The sequence below is a fragment of the Lactuca virosa genome, chromosome 3, assembly GCF_052849685.1.
Source record: "Lactuca virosa cultivar CGN04683 chromosome 3, Lactuca_virosa_CGN04683_v6, whole genome shotgun sequence".
Taxonomy (NCBI): Eukaryota; Viridiplantae; Streptophyta; class Magnoliopsida; order Asterales; family Asteraceae; genus Lactuca; species Lactuca virosa.
The window spans coordinates 147,692,379-147,709,292 of record NC_136428.1 but is presented as its reverse complement, the minus strand read 5'-3'; positions in this window follow the sequence as shown (position 1 = coordinate 147,709,292).

The following is a 16,914-nucleotide window of genomic DNA, read 5'->3' as shown; positions in this document are numbered from 1 at the left end:
TTACATAATTGACCCTCAAAAATAAATTATTTAGCAATCTCGATTGGGATGAACCAAGTGATGGAGATTGTAACAAGGTTTCCAAAAACATAAAGAACACTAAAATCCGAGTTATAACGAAGAAGTTATGACCAATCGAAAATCCGCGACAAAACCGGCAAAACACCGTCCAGTGTAAAAACTGAATTTTCGATAAAAGGCTTTTTTAGCCTTAACAATATAAATGAAAGTTGTAGTTTATGTTAAACCGAGAACTTTCATAAAAAGAACGGAAAAATCTGACTTCGTATGAGGAAGTTATGATTTTTCTAAGTTTCAGTATAACAGTGTACAGCTAAAAACTCGAAATAAAGATCGAGCGATTTTTAGCCGACACAACCTAAACAAGAATTGAAGGTCTCGTCGGTAGTAGTACAACGGTAAAAAGACAGACGAAAACGGACGTCGTATGAAGAAGTTATGAATTTTTAACGGATTCCCGTCCCGGTCTGTTTAAAATAATATTATTAAAAATAAAGTCAAAATTAGCGGACGAAGTCTAAACGAAAGTCATAGAGTATGATTTTACCTACGCGTGCATATAAAGAATGCCAAAAACGGAGCTCGTATGCGAAAGTTATGATTTTCGCAAGTTTGGCACAAAAATAAAGAAAAAATGGGAAAAACCGGGCAATTTCGCATGCCACGTCACCCTCACACGTGGCAGCTACTGAGTGGACCGAAGTCATGCGTGGCACCTCCTGATTGGACCGCAGCCGAGGTCCACTTAGAAGCGAACAGCTTCGCATGAGATGCCCCGGAGACACCCCTCAGACACCCTCCTTCGCACGTGGCCTCTTCCCATTGGACCGAGGTTTGGTCCAATCCGAGCCTAACACCCTGCGAGCCTTCAGTCCGAAGTAAGCCACCTCTCCGACGCGTGTCAGCCTCGCATAGGCTTGGGTCCGAACCTTCGGACTATATATAGCATGCGAGGGCTTCCGAATTTCTACACTTTTTCACCCCAATTTTCATTCTCTTTCACATTCTCCACTCCCATGAGCTCATATACAACCCCTAAATCCCCGGTATCAAGTCTCGAACCCTAAGCAAGCCTCAAAGCCCCGATATTCCCGATAAGTAACCTCTCTCCTGTCGAAACTCTGCCCAATTTCAGCCGGTTTCCTGACAAATAAACTCCTTTTCGTGAAACGAAACTCTGTCCGGTTCACCATCTATCAAGTGAGTTCATACCCCCGTATTTTCATATTTTCTACTGTTTTAAGGGGGGGGGGGGGAATACAAGCATAACACAAGAACTTTGTGTTATAAAATCATGATTCAAATCATGATAAAATAACATTAAATTATCCAAATATACTAAAAACATCAAACTCTTTTATAATCTTATATTTTCCCCAAAATTCATATTTGTATATATATATATATATATATATATATATATATATATATATATATATATATATATATATATGTATATAAATAAGATTTAAAAGGCTTAAGACTGATAACTCATTCTGGGTCCTTTTCCTTGTTTGGATGTGGGCTTATAGTTCCGGTTATTTGTCCGAGTGTCGTTTAAATTTTACTTGTATATGAAATTGTGTATGTATATAAATATAAAAGTTATTTCATCAATTCAAACACCTTTGTAACACGTTGAGCAAGGGGTTACATGCTAAATACAGTTATATACATATTCAGAAAGTACATATAAATTATAATAGGTATAATTTATACATAGAACAATAATTCTTACTACAAGAATACACAGTCTTACAAGAAACTAGGGTTTTGATACAGAACAAATCAAGGTTTACACTTATCAAATACATGTTTGAAATAATAAATCAAGAACATACTGTCAATCATTTATTTCAGAATGATTCGGTTTTCTTAACTAATATACATGTAACGCTTATATGTTTTTTATGAGACATTCAGGTTGTTTAATTCATTTTACACAACCAAGGTAAAGCCCTGACATTATAACCAGAATCTCCAGCCTCGGGGATCGAAACAAGTTGTGTGTAGATCTATATCGGGATTGACAACCCCGCACTCAGGCTGCTAGCTACAGTCAGGCATACACGCCGATGAGTGGCAATTGTTATCAACAGTTTAAACGCCCACAAAGCGTTTGTTTCAGGCCATCCGTCATAGTATGGTTATAAGAACTCATTAAAAAGATATTAACAATACGTTAGTGTATAAACAAGTAAACGAAAGTACACCTTCAAAGTACCAGTTTTCAGAATACAAACAACAATGGTTCAATACAGTTTTCAATAACAGCTGGCGGAGCCAGGCACACTCTCAGTTACAAGTTTTCATAAAGGAATACAAATACAAAACATTGATACAAAGAGAACGGTTTTATGAGAATAAAACTACTTTTCATATACAACAGAAAATATAGGATTTTCTGGAACAGTTCACATATACAAGATACAGAGATACTCTTTTAAACATAAACACTTATGCACTCACTCAACTTTATGTTGATACTCTCTTTTCAAATTACTTGTATTCTCAGGGAAATAATACACAGGTACTCCCCGAGCTTTTGAGAAGATGGAGCTTTGTTGAGTCATATCTTCTTTTGTATAACTATATTTTGGTTCAATATACAATGATTGAACACATGTAAATACTTATACTTTTTAAATACAATGTTTTTTTGTACTTTGATTACTATGATGCATGTGTTGTGATACTACAATTCAAGTCCTCCACCCCCAGACGTTTCCGCCGTCTGGTTTGGGGGTGTGACAGATTGGTATCAGAGCATTGTTTATAGTGAGCTCAGTATATCAATCAATAAAAGATATACAAACTATAAATACATCGGGGCAAGGAGCTCTGACTACAAGTATACTTTTAAAGATTTAAGTATTTTTATAAGAAGTATACTAACACTCACAAGTAAAGTATCACAGTCATAAGAGCACACTCATACTTACAAGTACAATATCACAATCATAAGAACTTAAAAGTATTTGGATGTTGAGCACTATAGTCAAACCTGAGCAGTTATGTAATCATATCTGGAATTAATATAGCCTGATCAACTATATTGATTTGAGATATGACCAACATGTGTTTGGGAGTGATAGTAGTGTTGAGACATGTCTAAAACTTACCATACATATTCAGAAGAACTATAGAACAGAATACAAAGATTAAAATACTATGGAGAGTATTTTACTAATCTTATTTCTAATACAGAACCTATGGCTGCACCCAATTTACCGGGAGACCCCTACAATCCACAGAATGCAGGCTGGATCACAGACTCAGACGAAGAACCCTTTGAGGACAGCGAGTCAAGTGGTACGGATACAGAGCCACAAGTCTGCAACCCTGGGGAGCGTCCCCAGAGGCAAGAGGACGCAGAACCAATACCTGAGTGGGGCCAATACATAAACCATTGGAGTCGACAAGACGGCCAACGCCCTCCATACGGAATGGCACGAGGTTTCTATAACGTATCTAGAGGAGGAACTGCTGACAGAGCTCTTCCAGTTATAGTAAACCGGATAGCCCGGCAGTTCGATCAATCAAGGATGTCGATCAATCGGATACTAGAGGTGAATGCGGTTGCACAGGCTAACACTGCAGATATCCTTCGTCTTGACGAGATGCAAGATGTCACCCAACACCATACTGAAGCCCTTCAAATGCAACTTAGTGCTGCTGAATCAGAGATCAGAGAACTAAGGGAGCATCAAGCTGCCCAAGAAAGGCGCTGGAAAGCGCAAGACGAAGCGGAACCTAGCAATCGTCGTAGAAATCGTCGCAAGTAGTGTTCGCACTACTCCTATTTTCTACTTTCTATATCGAATGTGTATACTACTTTCTACGTTATGTACAAATCAAGTATCAATAAAACAATAAGCACTTTACTTCAACAAGAGTAATTACTGTTTTCATAATCATCTTATTCCAAAGTTTTGGATCGCAGAAATGTTCCAGTGTTATTTTTCATACTTTCGATACAACCGCGGAAATTTTATTTTTCCAGTAGGTTGGTTTGATGTCGACACTTTCTCAGTATTAGGAAATATTATAATCCTGCTTTAAGGTCAATTTTCTGGACCTTATATACTTAATATACCAATACAGTTGACATGTACATTCATACTTTTTGAAAAATAACCATTCAATTTCATATTATCCTGTTGCAAGTTGTACTTGCAGTGGACTTCTATTTCCAATTCTTTGTAAGATTCATGTTGAATTAAGTGTTTAGTTCAGAGATATCAAATTCATATTCATTCTTGATATCTCACTATCTTTTTATCTATTTGACTTTTATAGCAAGAGATGCCTCCTCGTAGAAATCCAAGACGTATCAACACCAATGAAGCACCGACGCCACCCCCACCACCACCTCCTCAATTCGATCCCGCTATGTTTCAAGCGGCGGTCACGGCGGCTGTAGCGGCTGCCATGTCTCACGTTCATACTCCTGGTGTTAGTGGGTCGGGAGTCGGTGCACATCCTTCTAACCATGGTGAAAGTCATGGGCATTCGCGAGAATGCACTTATAAGGATTTCTCTAATGCCAAACCCAGGACCTTTAATGGGACTGGGGGAGTTATGGCACTAAGGCAGTGGATAGAAAAGACGGAAGCCATCTTTGAAATTTGCTCCTGTCCTGAGGGAAGCAAAGTTAAATTTGATGTCTGTAATTTTTCTGATAGGGCTCTAACGTGGTGGAATGGCCACATTAAGTCACTTACTCTAGTTGTGGCTAACTCCATCAGCTGGGAGAGCCTAAAAGCCATGTTAATGCGGGAATACTGCCCGCGAGGGGAGATACAGAAACTAGAGCAAGAACTATGGGCTCTTACAATGGTTGGTTCTGATATATCAACCTATACCAATAGGTTCTGTGATCTGGCAATTCTTTGCCCGGATATGGTTCCTATCGAGAGCAAAAAGATTAAGAGATATATTTGGGGTATGTCGCCCCAAATTCAGTCAAGTGTTTTAGCTTCAAAGCCTATTACTTTTGACAGTGCCAAAGAACTGGCACAATCTCTCATCGACCACGGAGCCCGTCAAAACTCTGTGGTCTCTGCTCCAGAACAACCCAAGAAGAACAACAACAACAAGAAGAAGAGGGTTTGGAACAAGGGGAAGGGCAAATCTCCTCTAGAACTAGCAAAGAAGCAACAAGTAGTGGCAGTCCATGCTACTACTGTACCTGCTACCATACCCGCTACTGTACCTGCTGTTGTCTCCAATAACTTTGCACCAACAAAGCCCTATGCTGGTACCCTCCCTAAATGCAACAAGTGCAATTTTCACCACAACGGAAATTGCCAAGAAATGCAGTGCCGAAACTGCAACAGGAAAGGGCATACTGCCCGATTCTGTAAAATACCACCCCAACCACTTAACCAAGTACTTGCCGCTGGAGTAGGCCGAGCATGCTACCAATGCGGTGATGTGGGGCATTTCAAGAAAGATTGTCCAAAGGCTGGAAATGCCGGTGGAGTTGGGAGGATTTTAGCACTGGGTCATGAAGAAGCGGTGGCAGACCCTGCTATGGTCATGGGTACGTTCCTTCTCAATAATACTTATGCATGCATTCTATTTGATTGTGGTGCTGAGAGGAGCTTCGCGAGCCATAATTTTAAACATCTACTAAATCAAAACTCCCAACCACTCAATGAAACATTTACAGTAGAAATGGCTAACGGGAAATCCGAATCCACCAATGATATATACATAGGATGTATCCTTACCTTGAATGACTTGTCTTTTCCAATAGACCTTATGCCGGTCTCTATCAAAAGTTTTGACATCATAATAGGTATGGATTGGTTGTACCCCAACCATGGCGACATCGTATGTTATGAAAGAGCTGTTCGTTTGAACTTACCAACTAACGAAACTCTTATTATCTATGGCGACAAACCCGAAGCAAACCTTCAGATCATTTCTTGCATCAAAGCACATAAATATGTTCGCAAGGAGTACTGTGCTTTCTTAGCTCACGTGGTAGACAAAAAGCAAGAAGTGAAAGATATTGCGAGCATTCCAGAGGTCTGCAACTTTCCTGATATTTTTCCCGATGATCTTCCAGGAGTACCTCCCGAACGACAAGTTGAATTCCGAATCGACTTAATCCCTGGAGCTACACCCGTAGCCAAATCCCCCTATCGTCTTGCACCTTCTGAAATGCAAGAATTATCCAGCCAGCTTAACGAACTCCTTAACAAAGGTTTCATAAGACCAAGCTTCTCACATTGGGGAGCACCGGTTTTGTTCGTAAAGAAGAAGGATGGATCATTCTGCATGTGTATAGACTACCGCGAGCTGAATAAACTCACCATCAAGAACCGATACCCTCTACCTCGCATTGACGATCTGTTCGACCAACTTCAAGGTGCGAACTACTTCTCGAAAATAGACTTAAGATCCGGGTATCACCAATTACGGATTTTGGAGGAAGACATTCCCAAGACCGCGTTTAGATCCGGGTATCACCAATTACGGATTTTGTGGAAGAACCCGTAGAGATTCTAGACAGGGAAGTTAAGAAAACCAAACAAAGTCGTATCCCGATAGTGAAGGTTCGCTGGAATGCAAAATGGGGACCTGAATTCACTTGGGAGCGGGAGGATCAAATGAAACAGAAGTATCCACATCTTTTTCCCTAGTCTATCTGAAATACTAATTTCGGGACGAAATTCTCTCTAACGGGGGGATAATGTAACAAATCGTAATTTCAAACCTATGTAATAGTTTAGGTCAATGTGTAGTTCTTTTTATAATAATAAAGAGAAATTTTAGCATAATGTGCATATTTACATAATTGACCCTCAAAAATAAATTATTTAGCAATCTCGATTGGGATGAACCAAGTGATGGAGATTGTAACAAGGTTTCCAAAAACATAAAGAACACTAAAATCCGAGTTATAACGAAGAAGTTATGACCAATCGAAAATCCGCGACAAATCCGGCAAAACACTGTTCAGTGTAAAAACTGAATTTTCGATAAAAGGCTTTTTTAGCCTTAACAATCTAAATGAAAGTTGTAGTTTATGTTAAACCGAGAACTTTCATAAAAAGAACGGAAAAATCTGACTTCGTATGAGGAAGTTATGATTTTTCTAAGTTTTAGTATAACAGTTTACAGCTAAAAACTCGAAATAAAGATCGAGCGATTTTTAGCCGACACAACCTAAACAAGAATTGAAGGTCTCGTCGATAGTAGTACAACGGTAAAAAGACAGACGAAAACGGACGTCGTATGAAGAAGTTATGAATTTTTAACGGATTCCCGTCCCGGTCTGTTTAAAATAATAATATTAAAAATAAATTCAAAATTAGCCGACGAAGTCTAAACGAAAGTTGTAGAGTATGATTTTACCTACGCGTGCATATAAAGAATGCCAAAAACGGAGCTCGTATGCGAAAGTTATGATTTTCACAAGTTTGGCACAAAAATAAAGAAAAAATGGGAAAAACCGGGCAATTTCGCATGCCACGTCACCCTCGCACGTGGCAGCTGCTGAGTGGACCGAAGTCATGCGTGGCACCTCCTGATTGGACCGCAGCCGAGGTCCACTTAGAAGCGAACAGCTTCGCATGAGATGCCCCGGAGACACCCCTCGGACACCCTCCTTCGCACGTGGCCTCTTCCCATTGGACCGAGGTTTGGTCCAATCCGAGCCTAACACCCTGCGAGCCTTCAGTCCGAAGTAAGCCACCTCTCTGACGCGTGTTAGCCTCGCATAGGTTTGGGTCCGAACCTTCGGACTATATATAGCATGCAAGGGCTTCCGAATTTTTACACTTTTTCACCCCAATTTTCATTCTCTTTCACATTCTCCACTCCCATGAGCTCATATACAACCCCTACAGCCCCGGTATCAAGTCTCGAAGCCCCGATATTCCCGATAAGTAACCTCTCTCATGTCGAAACTCTGCCCAATTTGAGCCGGTTTCCCGACAAATAAACTCCTTTTCGTGAAACGAAACTCTGTCCGGTTCACCATCTATCAAGTGAGTTCATACCCTCGTATTTTCATAATTTCTACTGTTTTAAGGGGGGGGAGGAATACAAGCATAACACAAGAACTTTGTGTTATAAAATCATGATTCAAATCATGATAAAATAACATTAAATTATCCAAATATACTCAAAACATCAAACTCTTTTATAATCTTATATTTTCCCCAAAATTCATATTTGTATATATATATATATATATATATATATATATATATATATATATATATATATATATATATATATATATATATATATATATATATATGTATATAAATAAGATTTAAAAGGCTTAAGACTGATAACTCATTCTGGGTCCTTTTCCTTGTTTGGATGTGGGCTTATAGTTCCGGTTATTTGTCCGAGTGTCGTTTAAATTTTACTTGTATATGAAATTGTGTATGTATATAAATATAAAAGTTATTTCATCAATTCAAACACCTTTGTAACACGTTGAGCAAGGGGTTACATGCTAAATACAGTTATATACATATTCAGAAAGTACATATAAATTATAATAGGTATAATTTATACATAGAACAATAATTCTTACTACAAGAATACACAGTCTTACAAGAAACTAGGGTTTTGATACAGAACAAATCACTTATCAAATACATGTTTGAAATAATAAATCAAGAACATACTGTCAATCATTTATTTCAGAATGATTGGGTTTTCTTAACTAATATACATGTAACGCTTATATGCTTTTTATGAGACATTCAGGTTGTTTAATTCATTTTAGACAACCAAGGTAAAGCCCTGACATTATAACCAGAATCTCCAGCCTCGGGGATCGAAACAAGCTATGTGTAGATCTATATCGAGATTGACAACCCCGCACTCAGGCTGCTAGCTACAGTCAGGCATACACGCCGACGAGTGGCAATTGTTATCAACAGTTTAAACGCCCACAAAGCGTTTGTTTCAGGCCATCCGTCATAGTATGGTTATAAGAACTCATTAAAAAGATATTAACAATACGTTAGTGTATAAACAAGTAAACGAAAGTACACCTTCAAAGTACCAGTTTTTAGAATACAAACTACAATGGTTCAATATAGTTTTCAATAACAGCTGGCGGAGCCAGGCACACTCTCAATTACAAGTTTTCATGAAGGAATACAAATACAAAACATTGATACAAAGAGAACGGTTTTATGAGAATAAAACTACTTTTCATATACAACAGAAAATATAGGATTTTCTGGAACAGTTCACATATACAAGATACAGAGATACTCTTTTAAACATAAACACTTATGCACTCACTCAACTTTATGTTGATACTCTCTTTTCAAATTACTTGTATTCTCAGGGAAATAATACACAGGTACTCCCCGAGCTTTTGAGAAGATGGAGCTTTGTTGAGTCATATCTTCTTTTGTATAACTATATTTTGGTTCAATATACAATGATTGAACACATGTAAATACTTATACTTTTTAAATACAATGTTTGTTTGTACTTTGATTACTATGATGCATGTGTTGTGATACTACAATTCAAGTCCTCCACCCCCAGACGTTTCCGCCGTCTGGTTTGGGGGTGTGACAGATTGGTATCAGAGCATTGTTTATAGTGAGCTCAGTATATCAATCAATAAAAGATATACAAACTATAAATACATCGGGGCAAGGAGCTCTGACTACAAGTATACTTTTAAAGATTTAAGTATTTTTATAAGAAGTATACTAACACTCACAAGTAAAGTATCACAGTCATAAGAGCACACTCATACTTACAAGTACAATATCACAATCATAAGAACTTAAAAGTATTTGGATGTTGAGCACTATAGTCAAACCTGAGCAGTTATGTAATCATATCTGGAATTAATATAGCCTGATCAACTATATTGATTTGAGATATGACCAACATGTGTTTGGGAGTGATAGTAGTGTTGAGACATGTCTAAAACTTACCATACATATTCAGAAGAACTATAGAACAGAATACAAAGATTAAAATACTATGGAGAGTATTTTACTAATCTTATTTCTAATACAGAACCTATGGCTGCACCCAATTTACCGGGAGACCCCTACAATCCACAGAATGCAGGCTGGATCACAGACTCAGACGAAGAACCCTTTGAGGACAGCGAGTCAAGTGGTACGGATACAGAGCCACAAGTCTGCAACCCTGGGGAGCGTCCCCAGAGGCAAGAGGACGCAGAACCAATACCTGAGTGGGGCCAATACATAAACCATTGGAGTCGACAAGACGGCCAACGCCCTCCATACGGAATGGCACGAGGTTTCTATAACGTATCTAGAGGAGGAACTGCTGACAGAGCTCTTCCAGTTATAGTAAACCGGATAGCCCGGCAGTTCGATCAATCAAGGATGTCGATCAATCGGATCCTATAGGTGAATGCGGTTGCACAGGCTAACACTGCAGATATCCTTCGTCTTGACGAGATGCAAGATGACACCCAACACCATACTGAAGCCCTTCAAATGCAACTTAGTGCTGCTGAATCAGAGATCAGAGAACTAAAGGAGCATCAAGCTGCCCAAGAAAGGTGCTGGAAAGCGCAAGACGAAGCGGAACCTAGCAATCGTCGTAGAAATCGTCGCAAGTAGTGTTCGCACTACTCCTATTTTCTACTTTCTATATCGAATGTGTATACTACTTTCTACGTTATGTACAAATCAAGTATCAATAAAACAATAAGCACTTTACTTCAACAAGAGTAATTACAGTTTTCATAATCATCTTATTCCAAAGTTTTGGATCGCAGAAATGTTCCAGTGTTATTTTTCATACTTTCGATACAACCGCGGAAATTTTATTTTTCCAGTAGGTTGGTTTGATGTCGACACTTTCTCAGTATTGGGGTATATTATAATCCTGCTTTAAGGTCAATTTTCTGGACCTTATATACTTAATATACCTATACAGTTGACATGTACATTCATACTTTTTGAAAAATAACCATTCAATTTCATATTATCCTGTTGCAAGTTGTACTTGCAGTGGACTTCTATTTCCAATTCTTTGTAAGATTCATGTTGAATTAAGTGTTTAGTTCAGAGATATCAAATTCATATTCATTCTTGATATCTCACTATCTTTTTATCTATTTGACTTTTATAGCAAGAGATGCCTCCTCGTAGAAATCCAAGACGTATCAACACCAATGAAGCACCGACGCCACCCCCACCACCACCTCCTCAATTCGATCCCGCTATGTTTCAAGCGGCGGTCACGGCGGCTGTAGCGGCTGCCATGTCTCACGTTCATACTCCTGGTGTTAGTGGGTCGGGAGTCGGTGCACATCCTTCTAACCATGGCGAAAGTCATGGGCATTCGCGAGAATGCACTTATAAGGATTTCTCTAATGCCAAACCCAGGACCTTTAATGGGACTGGGGGAGTTATGGCACTAAGGCAGTAGATAGAAAAGACGGAAGCCATCTTTGAAATTTGCTCCTCTCCTGAGGGAAGCAAAGTTAAATTTGATGTCTGTAATTTTTCTGATAGGGCTCTAACGTGGTGGAATGGCCACATTAAGTCACTTACTCTAGTTGTGGCTAACTCCATCAGTTGGGAGAGCCTAAAAGCCATGTTAATGCGGGAATACTGCCCGCGAGGGGAGATACAGAAACTAGAGCAAGAACTATGGGCTCTTACAATGGTTGGTTCTGATATATCAACCTATACCAATAGGTTCTGTGATCTGGCAATTCTTTGCCCGGATATGGTTCCTATCGAGAGCAAAAAGATTAAGAGATATATTTGGGGTATGTCGCCCCAAATTCAGTCAAGTGTTTTAGCTTCAAAGCCTATTACTTTTGACAGTGCCAAAGAACTGGCACAATCTCTCATCGACCACGGAGCCCGTCAAAACTCTGTGGTCTCTACTCCAGAACAACCCAAGAAGAACAACAACAACAACAAGAAGAGGGTTTGGAACAAGGGGAAGGGCAAATCTCCTCTAGAACTAGCAAAGAAGCAACAAGTAGTGGCAGTCCATGCTACTACTGTACCTGCTACCATACCCGCTACTGTACCTGCTGTTGTCTCCAATAACTTTGCACCAACAAAGCCCTATGCTGGTACCCTCCCTAAATGCAACAAGTGCAATTTTCACCACAACGGAAATTGCCAAGAAATGCAGTGCCGAAACTGCAACAGGAAAGGGCATACTGCCCGATTCTGTAAAATACCACCCCAACCACTTAACCAAGTACCTGCCGCTGGAGTAGGCCGAGCATGCTACCAATGCGGTGATGTGGGGCATTTCAAGAAAGATTGTCCAAAGGCTGGAAATGCCGGTGGAGTTGGGAGGATTTTAGCACTGGGTCATGAAGAAGCGGTGGCAGACCCTGCTGTGGTCATGGGTACGTTCCTTCTCAATAATACTTATGCATGCATTCTATTTGATTGTGGTGCTGAGAGGAGCTTCGCGAGCCATAATTTTAAACATCTACTAAATCAAAACTCCCAACCACTCAATGAAACATTTACAGTAGAAATGGCTAACGGGAAATCCGAATCCACCAATGATATATACATAGGATGTATCCTTACCTTGAATGACTTGTCTTTTCCAATAGACCTTATGCCGGTCTCTATCAAAAGTTTTGACATCATAATAGGTATGGATTGGTTGTACCCCAACCATGGCGACATCGTATGTTATGAAAGAGCTGTTCGTTTGAACTTACCAACTAACGAAACTCTTATTATCTATGGCGACAAACCCGAAGCAAACCTTCAGATCATTTCTTGCATCAAAGCACATAAATATGTTCGCAAGGAGTACTGTGCTTTCTTAGCTCACGTGGTAGACAAAAAGCAAGAAGTGAAAGATATTGCGAGCATTCCAGAGGTCTGCAACTTTCCTGATATTTTTCCCGATGATCTTCCAGGAGTACCTCCCGAACGACAAGTTGAATTCCGAATCGACTTAATCCCTGGAGCTACACCCGTAGCCAAATCCCCCTATCGTCTTGCACCTTCTGAAATGCAAGAATTATCCAGCCAGCTTAACGAACTCCTTAACAAAGGTTTCATAAGACCAAGCTTCTCACATTGGGGAGCACCGGTTTTGTTCGTAAAGAAGAAGGATGGATCATTCTGCATGTGCATAGACTACCGCGAGTTGAATAAACTCACCATCAAGAACCGATACCCTCTACCTCGCATTGACGATCTGTTCGACCAACTTCAAGGTGCGAACTACTTCTCGAAAATAGACTTAAGATCCGGGTATCACCAATTACGGATTTTGGAGGAAGACATTCCCAAGACCGCGTTTAGATCCGAGTATCACCAATTACGGATTTTGTGGAAGAACCCGTAGAGATTCTAGACAGGGAAGTTAAGAAAACCAAACAAAGCCGTATCCCGATAGTGAAGGTTCGCTGGAATGCAAAACGGGGACCTGAATTCACTTGGGAGCGGGAGGATCAAATGAAACAGAAGTATCCACATCTTTTTCCCTAGTCTATCTGAAATACTAATTTCGGGACAAAATTCTCTCTAACGGGGGGATAATGTAACAAATCGTAATTTCAAACCTATGTAATAGTTTAGGTCAATGTGTAGTTCTTTTTATAATAATAAAGAGAAATTTTAGCATAATGTGCATATTTACATAATTGACCCTCAAAAATAAATTATTTAGCAATCTCGATTGGGATGAACCAAGTGATGGAGATTGTAACAAGGTTTCCAAAAACATAAAGAACACTAAAATCCGAGTTATAACGAAGAAGTTATGACCAATCGAAAATCCGCGACAAAACCGGCAAAACACTGTTCGGTGTAAAAACTGAATTTTCGATAAAAGGCTTTTTTAGCCTTAACAATCTAAATGAAAGTTGTAGTTTATGTTAAACCGAGAACTTTCATAAAAAGAACGGAAAAATCTGACTTCGTATGAGGAAGTTATGATTTTTCTAAGTTTCAGTATAACAGTGTACAGCTAAAAACTCGAAATAAAGATCGAGCGATTTTTAGCCGACACAACCTAAACGAGAATTGAAGGTCTCCTCGGTAGTAGTACAACAGTAAAAAGACAGACGAAAACGGACGTCGTATGAAGAAGTTATGAATTTTTAACGGATTCCCGTCCCGGTCTGTTTAAAATAATAATATTAAAAATAAATTCAAAATTAGCCGACGAAGTCTAAACGAAAGTCGTAGAGTATGATTTTACCTACGCGTGCATATAAAGAATGCCAAAAACGGAGCTCGTATGCGAAAGTTATGATTTTCGCAAGTTTGGCACAAAAATAAAGAAAAAATGGGAAAAACCGGGCAATTTCGCATGCCACGTCACCCTCGCACGTGGCAGCTGCTGAGTGGACCGAAGTCATGCGTGGCACCTCCTGATTGGACCGCAGCCGAGGTCCACTTAGAAGCGAACAGCTTCGCATGAGATGCCCCGGAGACACCCCTCGGACACCCTCCTTCGCACGTGGCCTCTTCCCATTGGACCGAGGTTTGGTCCAATCCGAGCCTAACACCCTGCGAGCCTTCAGTCCGAAGTAAGCCACCTCTCCGACGCGTGTCAGCCTCGCATAGGTTTGGGTCCGAACCTTCGGACTATATATAGCATGCAAGGGCTTCCGAATTTTTACACTTTTTCACCCCAATTTTCATTCTCTTTCACATTCTCCACTCCCATGAGCTCATATACAACCCCTACAGCCCCGGTATCAAGTCTCGAACCCTAAGCAAGCCTCGAAGCCCCGATATTCCCGATAAGTAACCTCTCTCATGTCGAAACTCTGCCCAATTTGAGCCGGTTTCCCGACAAATAAACTCCTTTTCGTGAAACGAAACTCTGTCCGGTTCACCATCTATCAAGTGAGTTCATACCCCCGTATTTTCATAATTTCTACTGTTTTAAGGGGGGGGGGGAATACAAGCATAACACAAGAACTTTGTGTTATAAAATCATGATTCAAATCATGAGAAAATAACATTAAATTATCCAAATATACTCAAAACATCAAACTCTTTTATAATCTTATATTTTCCCCAAAATTCATATTTGTATATATATATATATATATATATATATATATATATATATATATATATATATATATATATATATATATATATATATATATATATAAGATTTAAAAGGCTTAAGACTGATAACTCATTCTGGGTCCTTTTCCTTGTTTGGATGTGGGCTTATAGTTCCGGTTATTTGTCCGAGTGTCGTTTAAATTTTACTTGTATATGAAATTGTGTATGTATATAAATATAAAAGTTATTTCATCAATTCAAACACCTTTGTAACACGTTGAGCAAGGGGTTACATGCTAAATACAGTTATATACATATTCAGAAAGTACATATAAATTATAATAGGTATAATTTATACATAGAACAATAATTCTTACTACAAGAATACACAGTCTTACAAGAAACTAGGGTTTTGATACAGAACAAATCACTTATCAAATACATGTTTGAAATAATAAATCAAGAACATACTGTCAATCATTTATTTCAGAATGATTGGGTTTTCTTAACTAATATACATGTAACGCTTATATGCTTTTTATGAGACATTCAGGTTGTTTAATTCATTTTAGACAACCAAGGTAAAGCCCTGACATTATAACCAGAATCTCCAGCCTCGGGGATCGAAACAAGCTATGTGTAGATCTATATCGAGATTGACAACCCCGCACTCAGGCTGCTAGCCACAGTCAGGCATACACGTCGATGAGTGGCAATTGTTATCAACAGTTTAAACGCCCACAAAGCGTTTGTTTCAGGCCATCCGTCATAGTATGGTTATAAGAACTCATTAAAAAGATATTAACAATACGTTAGTGTATAAACAAGTAAACGAAAGTACACCTTCAAAGTACCAGTTTTCAGAATACAAACTACAATGGTTCAATATAATTTTCAATAACAGCTGGCGGAGCCAGGCACACTCTCAATTACAAGTTTTCATAAAGGAATACAAATACAAAACATTGATACAAAGAGAACGGTTTTATGAGAATAAAACTACTTTTCATATACAACAGAAAATATAGGATTTTCTGGAACAGTTCACATATACAAGATACAGAGATACTCTTTTAAACATAAACACTTATGCACTCACTCAACTTTATGTTGATACTCTCTTTTCAAATTACTTGTATTCTCAGGGAAATCATACGCAGGTACTCCCCGAGCTTTTGAGAAGATGGAGCTTTGTTGAGTCATATCTTCTTTTGTATAACTATATTTTGGTTCAATATACAATGATTGAACACATGTAAATACTTATACTTTTTAAATACAATGGTTGTTTGTACTTTGATTACTATGATGCATGTGTTGTGATACTACAATTCAAGTCCTCCACCCTCAGACGTTTCCGTCGTCTGGTTTGGGGGTGTGACATAAACACATGGTTAACTCGTGTGAAAAACATAAATCTTTTGCTATACTTATCTTACTATTGTTATGATACTGTACATGATGTCCTCCGCCCCTGAATGTTTCCGCCGTTCAGGTTTGTGGGTGTGACAAGTACCTTATACAAGTATGTACTCTGAGTAAGACCAATAAGTCTTTTCTTTCTATCCCTCAGAATCCTTATCCCAAGAATATAAGAAGCTTTCACTAGATCCTTCATGGTGAAACACTTTCCAAGCCAAGATTTTACTTCTTTCAAGGTCAGAATGTCGTTTCCCGTAAGAAGTATGTCGTCAACATACAATACTAGGAAAGTCACTATACTCCCACTAGCTTTGATATACACACAACACTCATCATTACTCCTATAGAAACCAAATTCTTTTACTTTATCATAGAAGCAAAAATTTGAACTGTGACATGCTTGTTTCAATCCAAAAACAGATTTATCAAGCTTACACACTCTATTAGGAAACTTTGCATGTAC